This window comes from Canis lupus, chromosome 3 (assembly GCF_048164855.1).
Source record: "Canis lupus baileyi chromosome 3, mCanLup2.hap1, whole genome shotgun sequence".
Taxonomy (NCBI): domain Eukaryota; kingdom Metazoa; phylum Chordata; class Mammalia; order Carnivora; family Canidae; genus Canis; species Canis lupus.
Genome location: NC_132840.1, coordinates 83423515 through 83438882, shown reverse-complemented (window position 1 = coordinate 83438882; position 15368 = coordinate 83423515). Strand labels below are relative to the sequence as shown.

Genomic DNA, 15368 nt, shown 5'->3' with positions numbered 1-15368 from the left:
TTTTAAGTCCTCAGCTATTAGGTAATCTTCTAAGAGGAAGCTCTGGGCCAGAGGATGGTGTTGACAAACTCGGGCTGGGCCATTTCATTGCAGGAACCCCTGACAGCAGTTTTGTCTTGGGTGGGGGGAGTAGTCAGATTTTTCAGGAGCAGCTCTTTCAGTCTCTTGTTTGGAGGGTCAGATCCTGGCTGTCAGCCTCTGAAATCAAGCGGGGAAAGAGAATTGGGGATTATCTACTATGGATATTTTTACTTAGTTCTTCTTTATTCAGGGCATGATAAACCCATCCTTAATGGTGCTGTGGGTCCCTCTGTCCAGGGGCCCTTTGCTTTATCATCTCCAGGAATAGATCTCCAGCCCAGTGGCAAGGGAGGACCAGGAGAAGTTTTTTGTTTTTTGGGTTCTTTTTGTTTTGTTTTGTTTTGCCTGGGCTGAGCCAGGGAGGGCATTTGGAACTCCAACTACTATGCTCCCTAAAGAGACTCAACAAATCATCTTTCTTTGAGCTGCTTCGCTCACCCCCTCTCCAACTTCCAGAGGTAGACTGTTATAGATAGCTAAATCTTTTAGGATTCTGAGTATACACTTGCTGGCTCCTGTGTTGTTGTTGTTTTTTTCCTACACAAGCATAGGACACATGTGTTTTCTGGTTTCGACAATGTTGTTGTCACTGTGTCTTGTCCAGCTCTTCCTCTCTTTGACAGTTAATGCTTTTCCTAAAACTGTTACTTTATTAGGATTTCAAATGAGAGCAAAAGTAGAAGCATTTCTTTAATTCACGCTCTCCATACTCAAGTCATCCATTCATTTTTAATCATCCATTCTACAGACATTTGCTGACCTCTTGCTGTGCAGTAGGTTCTGGAGGTGCAGTGATGAATGAGGTTATATTTCCTGCCTGCAGAGATGCCTACCGTCATGGTAGCAAATAAATAATAAATAGTTATACAAGCATACAGAGTGAGAGAACACGGCTAATGGTGATCGCTGGGTGTCTCCTGTGAGGCCAAGTCCTCCTCGAGGAGGACAGGTCTCTCTCTCCCAAGAGACCCTGAAAGGCAGCAGAGCTCAGTACATTTGCCAAGGTCCTTGCAAATTCATTTACCTCATTTCAAGCCTAGCCATCTCCCAAGAGCACCCATTAAAATCTACCTTCCTAATGTCTAGACGAAAATGCTAACTTATTTATTCATAGTGAACATCATACCTGTGCTGGGAACTAGAACTCACACCATGGCCCGGTCGATGAATTTACAGGGAGAGACCTAAACAGGAAGTCATATCATGATTAGAACATTGCTGAGTGAACCTGGAATCCAGCAAAGGGCATTAGTTGTAGGTAGACTGATTATGAGTTTTGGCTATTGAACAAGAAGGAAGGTCATAGTCAATGGGCTGGAATATTGAAGTCTGCTGAATGAGGCTTGCCCTTCCCTAGAAAGTACCTGATTCACAGTGTGATTTTCTTCACATACTTTGGTTTTCTCTTTGCATGGAGACGCAAAGGGGTTCAGCTTTGTCTAGAGCGGGTTCAGACTCTCTTCTCCCTGCATTCCACCCTCTCCCTGCCCAGAACTGTTCGCTCCTCCCTGACATTCCAACAATGTTGAGATTTTTATTGGGTCATGGGACATGGTCACTTGCTAGATGGTGGGTTCTGCACGAGCTGTCCTACATCTCTCTGATAGTGGGCTCACCTGGTGGGGATTGAAAAAAACATATGAAGTGTCTGTCAAGCTCTACAGGGCCACAGAAAAGGACCACCCTGCCTCCTTTTGTAGTAACATTGGAAAATACTTACTGGGCAGTTGTTCCCAGAGAATAAGCTCCCCCTTATCTCAAGAGAACCTGATGATCATTTGCCCCAGTGTTTTCATAAAGGAAGAAACCAAGCCCTAAAGCAATTGGTGAGAGGGGCTGGGAGGGCTCTTTCTCCTCTGCTGAGGATCTGTAGGTCAAGACAGGAGTGGGTCCAGGGATGGGCGCACACCGCCTCTGCCTAATGAGCCAGGGAGGATGGGTGAGGTCAGGAGGAAAGGGGTGGGGTTGCACAAATAAAGGTGGAGAACAAGAATTGCCTGTGCTCATATCATTTCTGTTCCAGAACACCAGGGCAGCTCGGGTCATGAGGACAAGAATGTTGATCTGACCCAGGATCATGAGGCCAGGGTCATCACTCGCCCTTCTCTGCAGTTACTTTCCCTTGTTTAAATGACCACATAGCATAATGGTCACAAGAGTGTTTTGCAAAGGATAAGCCAGATAAAGGGAAGCTACCACGATGATAGTTTTATAAATTGATGCCAAGAGCCTTTCAGGGAGGAGAGTTCATTGCTGGGATTTTTTGCCTGAGGGTAAGACCAGCCCTACATCATGCTACCCAAGCCTAGGCCAGGCCCTATTTGTGTTCTCCAATCCCCAAAGAGCATGTCAGCCACTTGCCATCTCCATTCCCACAGCCCCTGCATTCCCCGGGGCCTCCGGAATCAGCTGTCTCCACCTTCATGTCCCAGTGGGAGACAGCATGGCATGGCCTTCGCTGGGCATTGGTAGAGGACTTAGAACTAAAACCAGGATTTCCTAATATCCCGGTCATATATGATCTTAGTATTACACATAATAATAATAATAATAATAATAATAATAATAATAGTCAGCAACATTTATCTCGCACTTAGCAATAATAAGGAATGTCCACACAGTGTTGTGTAAGGCGATTAGAATTTGTCCCATTTTCAAAAGAAAAAGCTGAGACTCAAGGGTTACATAACGTCGTACTGCTCTGAAGTGGCAAAGGCAGACCTCAAACCCAGACTCCCTGACTCCAAGCTCATGTTTTTCATATGACCCAAGCTCCCTGAGGGTGTCACCCTGAAATCTAGGGTCCGTATCCTAATGCACATGTCCTCCCCTTGAATGAGATCCTCATTAATTTCACCCAAAGTCGGAGTGGGGCCAAGCAATAGCAGGGATCTGGCTGGAAGGACACTGAGACCTACTCTTTGGAGTCCAAGTTGTTAGATATCTTTGGAGGGCCTGGGGTTCATGGTCCTGGGGGCACTGAAGACTGATCCAGGCCATTAGTGGGCAGACCTTGAGCAATGTGGTGACGGCTGGGCCGGTCACCGTGGTAGGGAAGGACTGTTCACATCAACTACTGTGGTGGAAAAGGCAGCAACTTCAAGGTCACTAGACTGGCGCAGGATACTTGTGCTTCATCATTGCAGAAAAGTTGGCAATTTCCAGAGCCAAGGTTTGTGTGCCTGAGTTCAGAAGCTGACCCTCATTGCTACGGGAGCCTGGGAAAAGCGCCTGCCGGGTACCTGCGCAAGGGGAATTTGCTACCTGCCCACCGCTCCCCTGTTCCCCTGAGCGGTCAGTGAGCACAGAGGTGACCGGGTGAGAATGCATGAACGTATTTATATCGACTCCTGATTTTATGGGGACACGTGGGAGCAACCAAGAATCTAGAATGAAGTATCTGAGACCCTTCCAGCAAAGGCTGGTGTTGCTGCAACACAGAGGCCCTTCCCTCCAGCTTTTCCAACGTTTCTGGCATGATTCTGGTCCTCCGCCCTGCCCTGTCCTGGCCCCAGATCTGCCCCTCAAACAGACACGTATAAGAGGCAAGGCCATCCTCCAACCCTTCCTTCCGTGGTCAGCTGCCCTAGCTTGAATTGCACGCTCTATAGGGTTCTGGAAGGTCTGTGCATGTCTGCAGGAGTGGTGAGGGTGGTCCTCCAAGAGTCTACTGGCTGCCACGGAGATTGTAGCCCTAAGGGAAGCACGTTGGCCCTTGGCGGGACCACGTCACCAAGTAGCCACCCTTGGTCTTCGGAGGGGAGGCATGACCCCGAGTGCCGCTGAGGGTGGGGCACTCCACGTTGTCCTCAGCTCAGGCCCCGTGGGTGTGTGTCTTGGTCCTGGTGTGGCTGCCTTGGTAACTTTCCATTAAACCGAACCCCTCTGCAGGATGGAATGTGCCTCTTCTGCTCACTTTGCCATAGCGTGCGTGGCATGGTATGGGGAGGCCCATGTGTCAGGGTGGCCCCAGTGGAAGGGAGGCATGGGGTGCTCTGTCAAGATGACATCACTGCTGGGGGAGCTGGCAGGGCAGCAGAAGAAGAAAACTGTAGCATGGCACATGCAGCTTGTGCCTGACCTTGAGCACACTCGCTGGCAAGTTCTGGAAGGTTCCTTTTGGAGGCTGGTAGTGCTTCGCAGGGGAGCAGGTGCCCTACTTTTGCAGGCTGTACAAGGCAAAGGAAAGAGAAGACTCAGTTTCAATCATTGTTTGGACAAGGTATGAGGCTCTGGAGCTCTGGAGCTTGAGGAACTCCACAGGACCCAACGATGACCCAGACAAAGAACCTCCCTAGGGAGGGAGAGAGCTGTGCTCATGGAAAAAAGGGGCAAAGACAAAAAAAAAAAAAAAGTGTTAGCCAGAGACAACAAGAGGTAAGGGAGAAAGACATATCTGCTGCCTTAAAGTCTGAGATTCTTCTGGAGAAGCCCAGGGAGGCCGACTTCGGGAGGCCCCTCCGGCTTCCCCTCCGCTGGGGAGGAGGTGAGGTTACACCCGCAGCTGAGTCTTCAGAATGCAAAGCAGGATCTCTGTGGTGCAGCTGCCCCGGGGGCTCCCGGGCTGGCTCCCGGCCCTATTTGTATTCCTCTCCTCAGTCCACCAGACATCCTCTTGGTCCCAGGGCTAAAGTGACCTATATTATTTCGTCCTTTCCCAAGGAGGCTTTTTTTTAATGTATTTATTTTTATGTGTGTTTATATATAGTAAGCGACCCCCGGTTTTGTCTTTGCTTGTTTTGCAGTAGTTCTCAGATTATAATAAAAGGAAAAAAAAAGTTTCAAAAAGAAGAGAAATGTAAAAGACATTTTAAAAACAAAGGAAGAGGAGACTCGAGAACCTGGGTGTGTAATTTCGCTATCAAGCCCAGGGCGCTCCCTCAGGCTCAGGGGAGAGAGTTTCTGGGCTCCTCCTAGAGGTTTACCGAGTGCCCTGCTTGGCCTCTGGAGGCTCAAAGACCACGAAACATATTGAGGGAGTATTTTGTCGTTGCGATTTGCTTAATATTTATGCCTCCATAGCACAGTGGAGTTAGGATCTTGGATTTGAGTCCCACTTCCTTTACTTACCATTTGTGTGGTCAACTAAAAACAAGCCATTCAAGGGCTGGCAGGGGGCTGTATGGGTTATTTAGCATTTGTAAACAACACAAAACAAAACAAAAGTCACCTCCAGCTCAGCAGCCAATCATCCTATGAGATCTAAGGAGGTATTAATAAGAGCATGAAGCATTCTAACATGAAGGAGGTGATGGTCCATTCCACTTGGGCTGGCTGGAGCGCCCCTCTGGAGCACTGGGCTCCCGGGACCATGGTTTTAGGAAGACGATAGGCAGGCTGGAGTGTTTGCGTGGATGTCACTGAGGGGAGAAAGCATGGGAAACGCGGGCAGGCCAGGGTCCCTTTCACTGTTGTGAGGGTGTGGGGGGGGGGTGTTTGGGAATCTGCCTGGCAAGATGGGGTTGCGACCGACGCTTTTCAGATTGCTGGTCTGGGATCTAGAGATGGGAAATACTGGAAGGGCCAAGTTCACAGAGCAGGCGTCTCAAGCCCGGGTGCAACCGCCAAGCCCGGGAGCTTTGGGGGCAGGCCGTGCAAGGAAGGCCCTGCAGGGACGGCGCTTGCTAGGCCTCTGTCCTCACTCCTAAAATGGGGCTAGAAAGGAACATCTCTGCATCCTTTACGGAGACGCAGAGGAGAGAGGAGAGCAAAGCGCCTCCACTAGGGGCAGGAAGGAGGTCTCTCTCCCCCTCAGGCCTCAGCAGGGTCCCGCGGTGCCTCTGGTGGGTACAGGCTGGAAGAGAGCAGGCCCCGGGGCCGAGCGGGCCGCGGTGGACCAGGAGGCCTACAGGCCGCAGGCGCCTGAGAACCCGTCCAGGGCCTTGGGGAGGCTTCCATTCTCGGCAACGACCTGGAGACCTGGAATCCGGTCACGCTCGTTGCCCGGAGTCTACCTGGAGCAAACAGCCGACAGCCACGTTCCATTTACCTCAAAGGGCCGGGGGAGGGGAAATAACTGGTGCTGTTGAGGACGGAGGCAGCCCTTCCTGGGGGAACTGAGTGGAGCCTCTGTCTCTGGAGCTTCTCTGCGCCGCGGGAAGGCCTCGGGGCACTGCTGCAGGCTGGCGTCTTTTTCTAGAAAGCCTGGCAGAAAGAGGCACGGGGCCAAGTGTGCAGCCTCCTGGCACCTTCTCCTCCTTGTTTAATGGCGCCTTCTGAAGGGCGCGACCGGCAGGGCCATAACTCGCGGGCTGCGGGGCCTTGTGCGAGGGGCCGGGCCTGCCGGGTGTGCCCCCGGCAACGTCCCAGGGGAGGAAACATCTCACACTTGCGGGAAGCGCGCAGAGTTGTCGGGATTGGTGGTGATACCCGTAAACACAAGATTCTGAGAGGAACATGGCAAAATTCCTCAAGAGACAGAAGATATAAAACAAAGAAAAGCTGCAAGCGTCATGGTCCATCATGCTGGCCTTGCAGGTGTCTGTCTCCTCCCTCAAGGCCGCATCGGTCACGCGGTAGGAAGTGGACACGAGCAGGTTGTCCTTCCGCCATCTTGTCCCTGGTTCATCTACCAGCGCATCTTCTCTTGAACAACCTTCCTCCCCTGAATATTCTACAGGCCCCAACCTACCTTTGCTCTCCAGCCTCCAAACTATTTCTCCTTCATCCACTCACCACGTTCCACGACCCTCCCCCGGTGAAATTCTACTTCTCCAGTAGCACCCAGGCCAAACACCGCCATCTCAATGGAGCGTCCCCAAGTAACCTTCTCTGTATTCATAGCACTTTCCATGTGCTGCGCCTCCTGTGTTTGTGACTGTCCTCTCCACCCCAGATGTCAAACTCTTGAGGGCCAGGGTCATGTTTTATTCATCTCTGTAGCTCCCCAAGTGCCTGGCGCTGTGCCTTTCACGCAGTAAGGCCCTCGACTCAGCTTTTAGTGGATTAAATGGAATCACCACCAAAATCCTCGCTTCACTCAATCCTATTTCTTTTCTTAAAAAGCCCCTTGACCTGGAATTTCTTACAGAGCGATATGCTTTCATCTTCAAGGGCCGTGCGTGTTTCAGAGGAAAAGCATTTCGTCTCCCGCAGATGGCCTTCTCGAAACCTCTCGGTCGTGAGACCCGCCCAGAAATGCTCTTTCCTTTTTGTTAGCTCCGTGGGATTATCTCCTCCTCCGTAGCAGGCGTGTTCCAATTTGACCGCCACTCTTCCACCAGACACGGATTCTCAAGAGAATCAAAGCCTGAAGATGAAAGAACATATTCCATCAAAGAGCCCCTGTGTCCGTCCGGTCCCCATCAAGTCCTGGGAGCCCTACCTCACCACCTGGATAGGGCGGAGGTGGCCGGGGACATGGGAAATCCCCTCCCTTACGTACAGATGACAGACCACCTGTGGTCTAGGTGAGTGAAGATCCCATCTTGGTCTCACTGTGTTCAACTGCAACACGTCGACATGCTTGTTTGGCAAAGAGCACAAGATTTTGGTGACAGAGCCATGTGTCAGGAAGTCTCGAGCCACACGCTGCTGGGCTCTTTTGCCTGGCTCTGGGACACGTGGGGTGGCCCCAGGGTGTGGTCCATATGACCAAACAAGCCCCCCCTCCCAGAATCAGAGTCAAGGTGGGGAAACTATGCCCCCCCCCAAAAAAAAATCACCACCACACGGCCCAAAGCCCGAGCGCCAGCCTTGGACGTGTCTTCCTGAGAAGGGCCCTGTCCTGGGACACACGCTAGGGGGTGGGGGGAGAGGACGTAAGGACAGGCTCACAGTGACGGTGACCTTAGCCTTCACCTGCCTTTCCTTCCACCCGGAAGGACACGCTGAGTGGAAATACCCCAAGTCACTCAGTGTTTGCTGTTCCAAGTCACTGGCAGCTCTTGCAGCGCTGGGAAAAGGCATTCATTGAATATTTACCTCCTTCTTTCTTTCTTTTTTTTTTTTTTTAAAGATTTTATTCATTTATTCATGAGAAACAGAGAGAGAGAGAGAGTGAGAGAGAGAGAGAGGCAGAGACACAGGCAAGAGAGAGAAGCAGGCTCCATGCAGGGAACCTGATGCAGGACTCGATCCCGGGACCCCAGGATCACGCCCTGAGTCAAAGGCAGATGCTCAACCGCTGAGCCACTCAGGGATCCCTACTTCCTTCTTTATTTATTTATTTATTTATTTATTTATTTATTTATTTATTTATTTCTAAATAAAGAATTTGTACTGTATCAATTTTCCTTATTTGACATCACCTACTGACTCCCTAATCTGGGAGGTGAGGACTTAGGCCTCCGTTGGGGAAGCGCTCCCGTTTCCGCTCCTTCCTTGCCTCCACTCCCTCCCACGTTTATGACAAAAATTTTATTAGCTCAATGCCCAGTGTTTACATCACTACGATTCCCTGAATGCTGTTCACAGCTGAGCCAAGTGGTGTATTCTAAATACACTTTCTCTTTTTCATAAATGTCTGTATTTAGTGGCGCTAACAATTTTCACATTTGCCTCGTTCTTTGAGTGTCTATTACTCGTTCATCGTGCAAATCCCCCTCAGAACCACGAAACCCTCTTATATACCTTGCGTGACTCTGTTTTCCCGGAGAGGCTGACCTGGCTGTCCCTGAGGCCGCTGGACAGATGTCCTCCAGGGTGGTCCCTCACCTCGTCCGGGCTCGCCTCTTCCAATCACCCACGCTGGGTCCCTACATCTGGGATTTCTCATCTCTGTCTGTCTCTCTTTCTCTCTCTCGGGGTGTCTGCCCTCTGTTTTGGCAAATGCATCCTCCACTAATTTCCTGGAGCACAGTCCCTGAGAAGTAACGTTTTTCCAGTTTTTTCTTCTTCCTGGAACTTTTGTGGGCTAGTTTGGGTCCTCCAAGAAGCAAGTTGCCGGGACAGCGGTGACCGTGCAAGGAAGATGCCCCCTTGAGGGGACGTGGGGAGGGCAGCAGGGGAGGTGCAGGGTGGATGGGCCCCTGGTGCAGGAGACAGGAAGGGAAGGTTGGAGGGGTCACGTCGCAGACCACTGTCCTGAGCGACAGCCGCCGTCGGAGGAGTCCCACCCGTGCCTGGACCAACCTGCCTTGGTGGCTGGAAGCGGCCCGAGCAACGACAGTAATGGGTCCCAGCAGGTGCAGGGCAGTCCTCAGCGGCTGTGGGGCTGGAGTCGGAGGTCAGCTGGGCATGTTCTCTGGCTGCCACGTCGTCTCACGAGGATGCCAAGTCGCCTACACTGACCCTGTACTTTTCTAGTCTTTCCCTTCCTATCCTCGACCCTTAAAAAAGAATCCTGACAAGCGTTTTCAGCTGTGTTTTCCAATTATTTTACCTCATCTGATATTTTTAATTCCTAAATGTTCTGTCTTTTATGGGGGGGGGGATCCTTTTTCTAGCTTCCTGTTCATTTTTTTCTGTTCATTTTTTAAAATATTTTTTAGATCATTTTTTACATAAGTTTATTAGTATAAGACACCATGATGACTCACAAGGAAAAAAACCCCCATGTTTCCTATTAAACTGTGACACGATATTTTCTTAGAATGTTTACCATATGCTTTATTGAAATCGTTGTTAAAGATTTTTTTTTGTTACAGGTGTTTTACCATTCGTCATAGTGGTGTATATTTTAAAACCGGTGAGATGAATTGCTCAATACATTTCTTTTTTTTTTTAGATTTTATTTATTTATTCATGAGAGACACACAAAAAAGGCAGAGACACAGGCAGAGGGAGAAGCAGGCTCCCTGCAGGGAGGCCTGATTCGGGACTCGATCCCAGGGCCCCGGGATCACGCTCTGAGCCGAAGGCAGATGCTCAGCCACTGAGCCACCCAGGTGCTCCTGCTTAACATATTTCTAAAGAAATTTCCCATTTGGAGTGCAGCTTTTCTGCATCCCTTTGACGTCCAGAGTTGTTGAGTCCTCTTTCTGTGTTTTGTCACGAGATAGGTCCTCTGCGCCATCAGGAGCACTGGCGGTGCAACATGTCTTTAAAAAGTGCTCCGCTGTAGTCTCTGGGATTTTTTCATCGGCTCCTGACACCTGTCCTGCATCATTTGCTGCGGGCGCATCCTCGTGTGACACACAATAGTCCAAAGATCTAGCTTCCTGTCCTTGCTCATGTCTGCACTGTAGTCCTTTCTCTCTGCATCTAAGTGTGGGTTTTAGCCATTTATTTTGCTCTCTGCTCCCTCTCTCCCCAGGTACCCTTTCTGTTTTGTCTTGATCCTTCTCTTTCATGTTAGAGCCATCCCTCAAATGTCTGATGACCTGTGGCTGCCTATTGACATTTAAGAGAAGTGCCAACAAGCTCAAAGCTGCAAGGGAGAGGGGCTGGGTTAGCTACTGCCGCTTGGGTGACCCCCGGGGGTCAATCCTGGAGGTCTTACCGCTCAGCCCATTGTGTTTTCCAACAGAGAGAGAGAGAGAAGTGTGCGCTTCTCCTGTGTGGGGACCGACAGGGGCCTGGGTGCTCAGAGGGAGGAGTGGGGCAGGGGTCTCCCAGGCAGGAAGGCCCATTTCCACGCCACCCCCTTGCTGCTTTCAGTTCAGCGTTTCACCCCTGCCCTCAGCTACATTCGAAGAACCCAAATCCTCATGCTCTGCTTTTCTCCACGGTCACCTTCAAAGCCCAGGCTGGGGACGCTGCTTTCTGCAGGCACAGCCTCCCACAGCAGCGCTGCCTTGGGGCCGCCGGGCCCCCACCCCCGGGGCTGAGAGCTTGCAGCTGGCTCCCCCAGCCGCCACTTGGGTTGCCCTCTTCATTTGCTCTCCAGCTTCCTGAGTTTTGTCAAAATCCCTTGACTGTCGCCTTTCCCATTCTCTTTGTATTTGTGGATTTTTTTTACCTCTTCAAACTCCTTGCCTCTCGTTTTCATGGCGTTCCGGTGGGAGCAAAAATGAACATGGACCTACCATATTTTCATCGCAAAATTCTTTTTAATTTCTTTTCCAGATTCCCCAAATGAGGAGGTCAGGGCTGAAAGGGTACAGTTAGAACTGCTTTTTTCTTTTCTTTTGAAAAGAAATACAGTTGAAGTACAGTTGACATATGATATTATGTTAATTTCAGGGGGTCTAATAAGACCTGCTCTTTCTTTTTTAAAGATTTTATGTATTTATTCATGAGAGACACACAGAGAGAGAGAGGCAGAGACACAGGCAGAGGGAGAAGCAGGCTCCCTGTGGGGACCCCGATGTGGGACTCGATCCTGGGACGCCAGGATCACGCCCTGAGCCAAAGGAAGATGCTCAACCACTGAGCTACCCAGCCACCCAAGACCTGCTGTCTCACTAACTAGAGTGGAGGCAGGACAATGACCCAAACCCGTTTCCTCACCTGCGGACATTGGGCCCACCCGGGAGATGATCACCTCAGTGAGGTGATGGCTGGGAAGAGCTGATGCATCTGAGGGGGGCCTGAATTTACACCCCAGCTTGGTCACATGCCAAATGAGCACCTGGAGATGGGAGTGTCCGCTGGTCCATGAGTACACGGTTTACAGTAATGCCTAATCCGAAGGCTGTTAGGAGAACTGAGCTGCTGTGGGCGAAGCCCCCACGCAGACAGGATGCTCAGCTCACAGTGGGTCTTCCCCTTCCTCTGTTCAGACCAGGAAGGCCTCGCCTTAGTAGTGCTGCTGTGACGTGCGCCTCGCACCCCGATTGTCCAGGCGAGCCCCAGAGCCCAGGACCTGGTCTTGCCCGACACCTGCCCCGCGGCCCAGGCTGCTACTTGCCTCTTGGACGTTGTCAGGTGCTATACCCTTGCGGTGGGAATGGGATGCCGCGCTTTCCCCTAGGTCAGACAGGCACGTCTAGAGACCAGTTATCTACCCAAATGGCTCCTGTTGGGATATTAGTCACAAGTAAGAATATCTTTGAAATGTTCCAGATTTCTTTAAAAAAAAAAAAAAAGAAAGAAAAAGAAAAAGAAAAAAGAAAAAAGTAAACCATTGCACTGACTCTGGGCCCCGGCCCAGGCGCGGAAGCAGGGAGGCTCCGGGTGGAGAGGCCAACTTGTTGGTGAAGGCTGCAGGCCAGGGCCAAGGCAAAGGGCCAGGCGCTAGCTGGGGGCCACCGTGGGGCTGGAGCCAGATGGCTGAGGACTTTCTGGGTGCGCAGAGCAGGAAGGAGCGACGGGATTCCTCCCAGACGGTGGGCGGGGGGCAGACTGAGGACAGGCACCTCGTGGCAGGTGCCGCGCTCCAGGGGTCAGACATCCTCCCTCGCATCTCATAACCAAGACTCCTGGAAATGGAAGAAGCATCAGCCCTCCCCTCTCTGTTGCCTAGCAACGGCCTCCTTCTCCTTCCCCTGGGTCCCCAGAGGCCTTCTCTCCGGTGGGGGATGGAGGTGAGATAATTACCTGGTCTGCATGACACGTTCTGGCTGCTTCGTGCAGGAAGTACTTGCCGTGCAAATGAATAAGGCACTTAGGAAACCATTTATTTTCCTCATTTGGGATTTGTTCTGCACTGTCATCAGGAATTAATGTTTACTTTTGAGAGGTGCCTGTTTGCATGTGTGGGTATTTCCAGTTGTCTGGTGGGTAATTGGGGGATTAAAAGGCATACCCACGGCTCACACTTGGACTCGGGATGTCAGCCCCTGCCCTGGAATTTGGATCAGAGAAGCCCTTTTCTTGAATTGTCCTGTGCCACCCCAGTGTCTCTGAGAGTCAGGGCCACCTGAGAGCTCCCATCCTGGCCAAAAAGCAGGTGCCAGCCCAGGGCTTGGGAGGAGAGGCACCAAGATAGGATTGATGGTGCAAAGATTTTATTTGGGGAAACACGTAGGTGAGAGAAAATAGAGAAGGTTCCGGGAGAGCCATGGGATGAGACTCAAGGTTGATTCTGAGTGACAGAGACATGGAGGCAGTGCTGAAGCCTCCTAGCCTGCCCTGGAGTTTCGGGAAGGTACAGAAATTCTCCAGCTAAACTGTTGCCGGGGGAGCCAGCCTCCCCTGCCAGCAGCGGCCTTCCCGGGTGGGCCCTGTGCTCTTTCACTCGGACTCGGGCACCCCCTCTCCCTGTCCTTGGACGTCTGCAAGATGCTATCTCACGGCCCCCACAGCCAGACTTGAGGAAGTGCACTGCTGGGGGCGGGGTGCGAACCGGGTGTGGGGAGGTTATCCTGCCAGTGGGGTCAGGATACCCGGAAAGGCAGGTAGAGGACCACACAGCTGAGGGTTGAGAAAGGAGGTACTTTTGGAGAAAAAGGAGAACCTAGGGACAGAGGAGCAAGGGTGGGAACTGGCGTGCCCACGGGAGACCTCCCGTGAAGGGGGAAAGGCACATCTAGCCCTGGCTTTGAATCTCTCCTCTTGTTCCTTTCCCATGGTCTTGCTCCCAGGAGAGGCCGCTTACGGTCAAACTTCACACGGGAAATGCGACTGTAAGCTGCTTTACTGACACCTACTGTATTCTTCTCTGTTTACTGTAACACCTGATTGTATTTACAAGTGTTTGGAAAGAACATTTCCTTTTTTCCACGTGATTATGCATTCATTTCCATTTTATCCTCTCTGTGCAAAATCACTAAGTATGAACTCTGTTGTGTAATTGAGGGGGTGGGGGCAGCACCACTGACAGGTGGCCTCCCAACCATGGGGCCGCTCTCCAGTTTCTTCTGTTCTTTTAATCGCTGAGCCTCCAGTAAAAGCCTGAAACCTCACACCACATTGTGTGGTGTTGACTGAAGAAGAAGGGGGCAGGCGGTGAAGGGATGTGTGGCCTGCCCACATCGTGCACCATCCACCCTCCCAACCACTCCATGGAAACAAAGCGACAGCTCATCAAGGAGACTGTTCTCAGATGCTCCAGGGGTGGTGTGGGGTGGTGGTGACCAGCAGGAAAGTCCACGGAGGACACCGTGACAGGGAGGAACTCTGAGAGAGCATCTCTGATTGTAAGACCTCCTCTCCCTCAGGACAGACTAGAGGGAGGCAAGCCCTAGGGTTGGGGGTAGGAAGGCAGACAGAAAGGTGATGCTTGGGGTATGTTGGTTTTCATGAGTGTTTACTCAATGTCAAGTGCTTCACATACATGACCTCACTCCCCACCACAGACCTCAGAGGGTGAGCATCTAGGAGTTTGTCCCCAGGTGACACAGTCGGTAGAGCATGGGTGTTGCTCCCTGTCTGTCCTGTAAAGTCCCTGCTACAAAGCTCTACATAGTGCCGGGACCAGGGAGATGGATGAATGGTCAAGAGAAGGTCAGGGCAGCCTGACCTTTTGTGGTCACTCAGTGAGTCACAGGGCAGGAAAATTTTGGAGGGGCTCCTTGGGGACCCCAATTCCCACACCTGGAGGCACCTAGCCTGTGTGCACTCAAGTGCACCCTCGTGCGTTTGACTTGGGACACTTGTCAGCATGAGTGAACTGGCCTTCTGGTTCCAAGCCATGGCTCCATAAACAGATCCTTCTTAATTAGCCTTGGCAGCCCAACACCTCTGGTGTATCTAGCTCATTCCACCGCCACGCCTACTCTTGTTGGATCCAGTTCTAAAGTAAACTATGTTCTTTGAGAGCTGTCGCATACAGATGAGTTGGCAGCCAGTCTGAGCTGACCCTCAGACTCGTAAAAACCTACAGGGCCTCAGCACCCTCACCCGGGATATCCTAACTCTTGGACGAGAGGTGCAAGACGGCTCCAAGCAGCCATCAAGGACGCGGCTACTTTCTTGGGGACCAAGAAATTGAGTTTTTGTCTCTGCACTTAACTCTGGCAATCCATGAGGTAAGAGGGTGAAATGCAGCATTACCTCTTTGTAGAAAAAAATAAGTTCATTCTGGTGGAAATGTAACCCTCCTTTTTCCGTATCTCAAGTCTAGACAGGCTGTCCACCACTCCTGGGGGTTTAGAAGTGTGGTTTTAACTTGCTCACTTGAGGCTCTCCATCTCCTGGTCACACCTGGATTACACTGTGAGCTTCATCCCGCCGCCCCTTGGCCATTTGAGCCTAGAGCTGGAGTACAGCGAAAGCCTCTAGTCCCACCATGCCTGGTTCCAGTCTTCCCTTCTTGGTAGTGGAGATATGTGCAAGGATTCTGTTCCCGATAGCATCATTTCCCTTGTGGAGGGACCTTGCATAATAGCAGGACCTCCCTTAGAGCTTCTCCATCACGAAGGCAGAGGATAAAATGCTAATAAGGTCTATTATGGAAAAAGCGCAAGGCTTATCTGGGTGAATTGTGTTGGTAAGACATTTTGCTTACCTTCTCCCGAATGCCTTTCCTTCCTTTGATGAAATGTTGCCTGATTGTGAGTGAATGCATTTGGATTTCTCAGCAT

The 15368-nt window shown here is 51.2% G+C and overlaps 1 protein-coding gene across 1 annotated transcript in view; it reads left to right on the top strand.

Moving 5' to 3' along the window:
* The first annotated feature begins 14602 nt into the window (after positions 1 to 14602).
* The window catches only part of KCNJ1 (potassium inwardly rectifying channel subfamily J member 1), a 30871-nt gene continuing 30105 nt past the window's right edge, over positions 14603 to 15368 (top strand). Inside the window, exon 1 of the mRNA XM_072822683.1 lies at positions 14603 to 14813. The gene's annotated coding sequence lies outside the window, so the exon portion shown is untranslated. The remainder of the gene's footprint in view (positions 14814 to 15368) is intronic.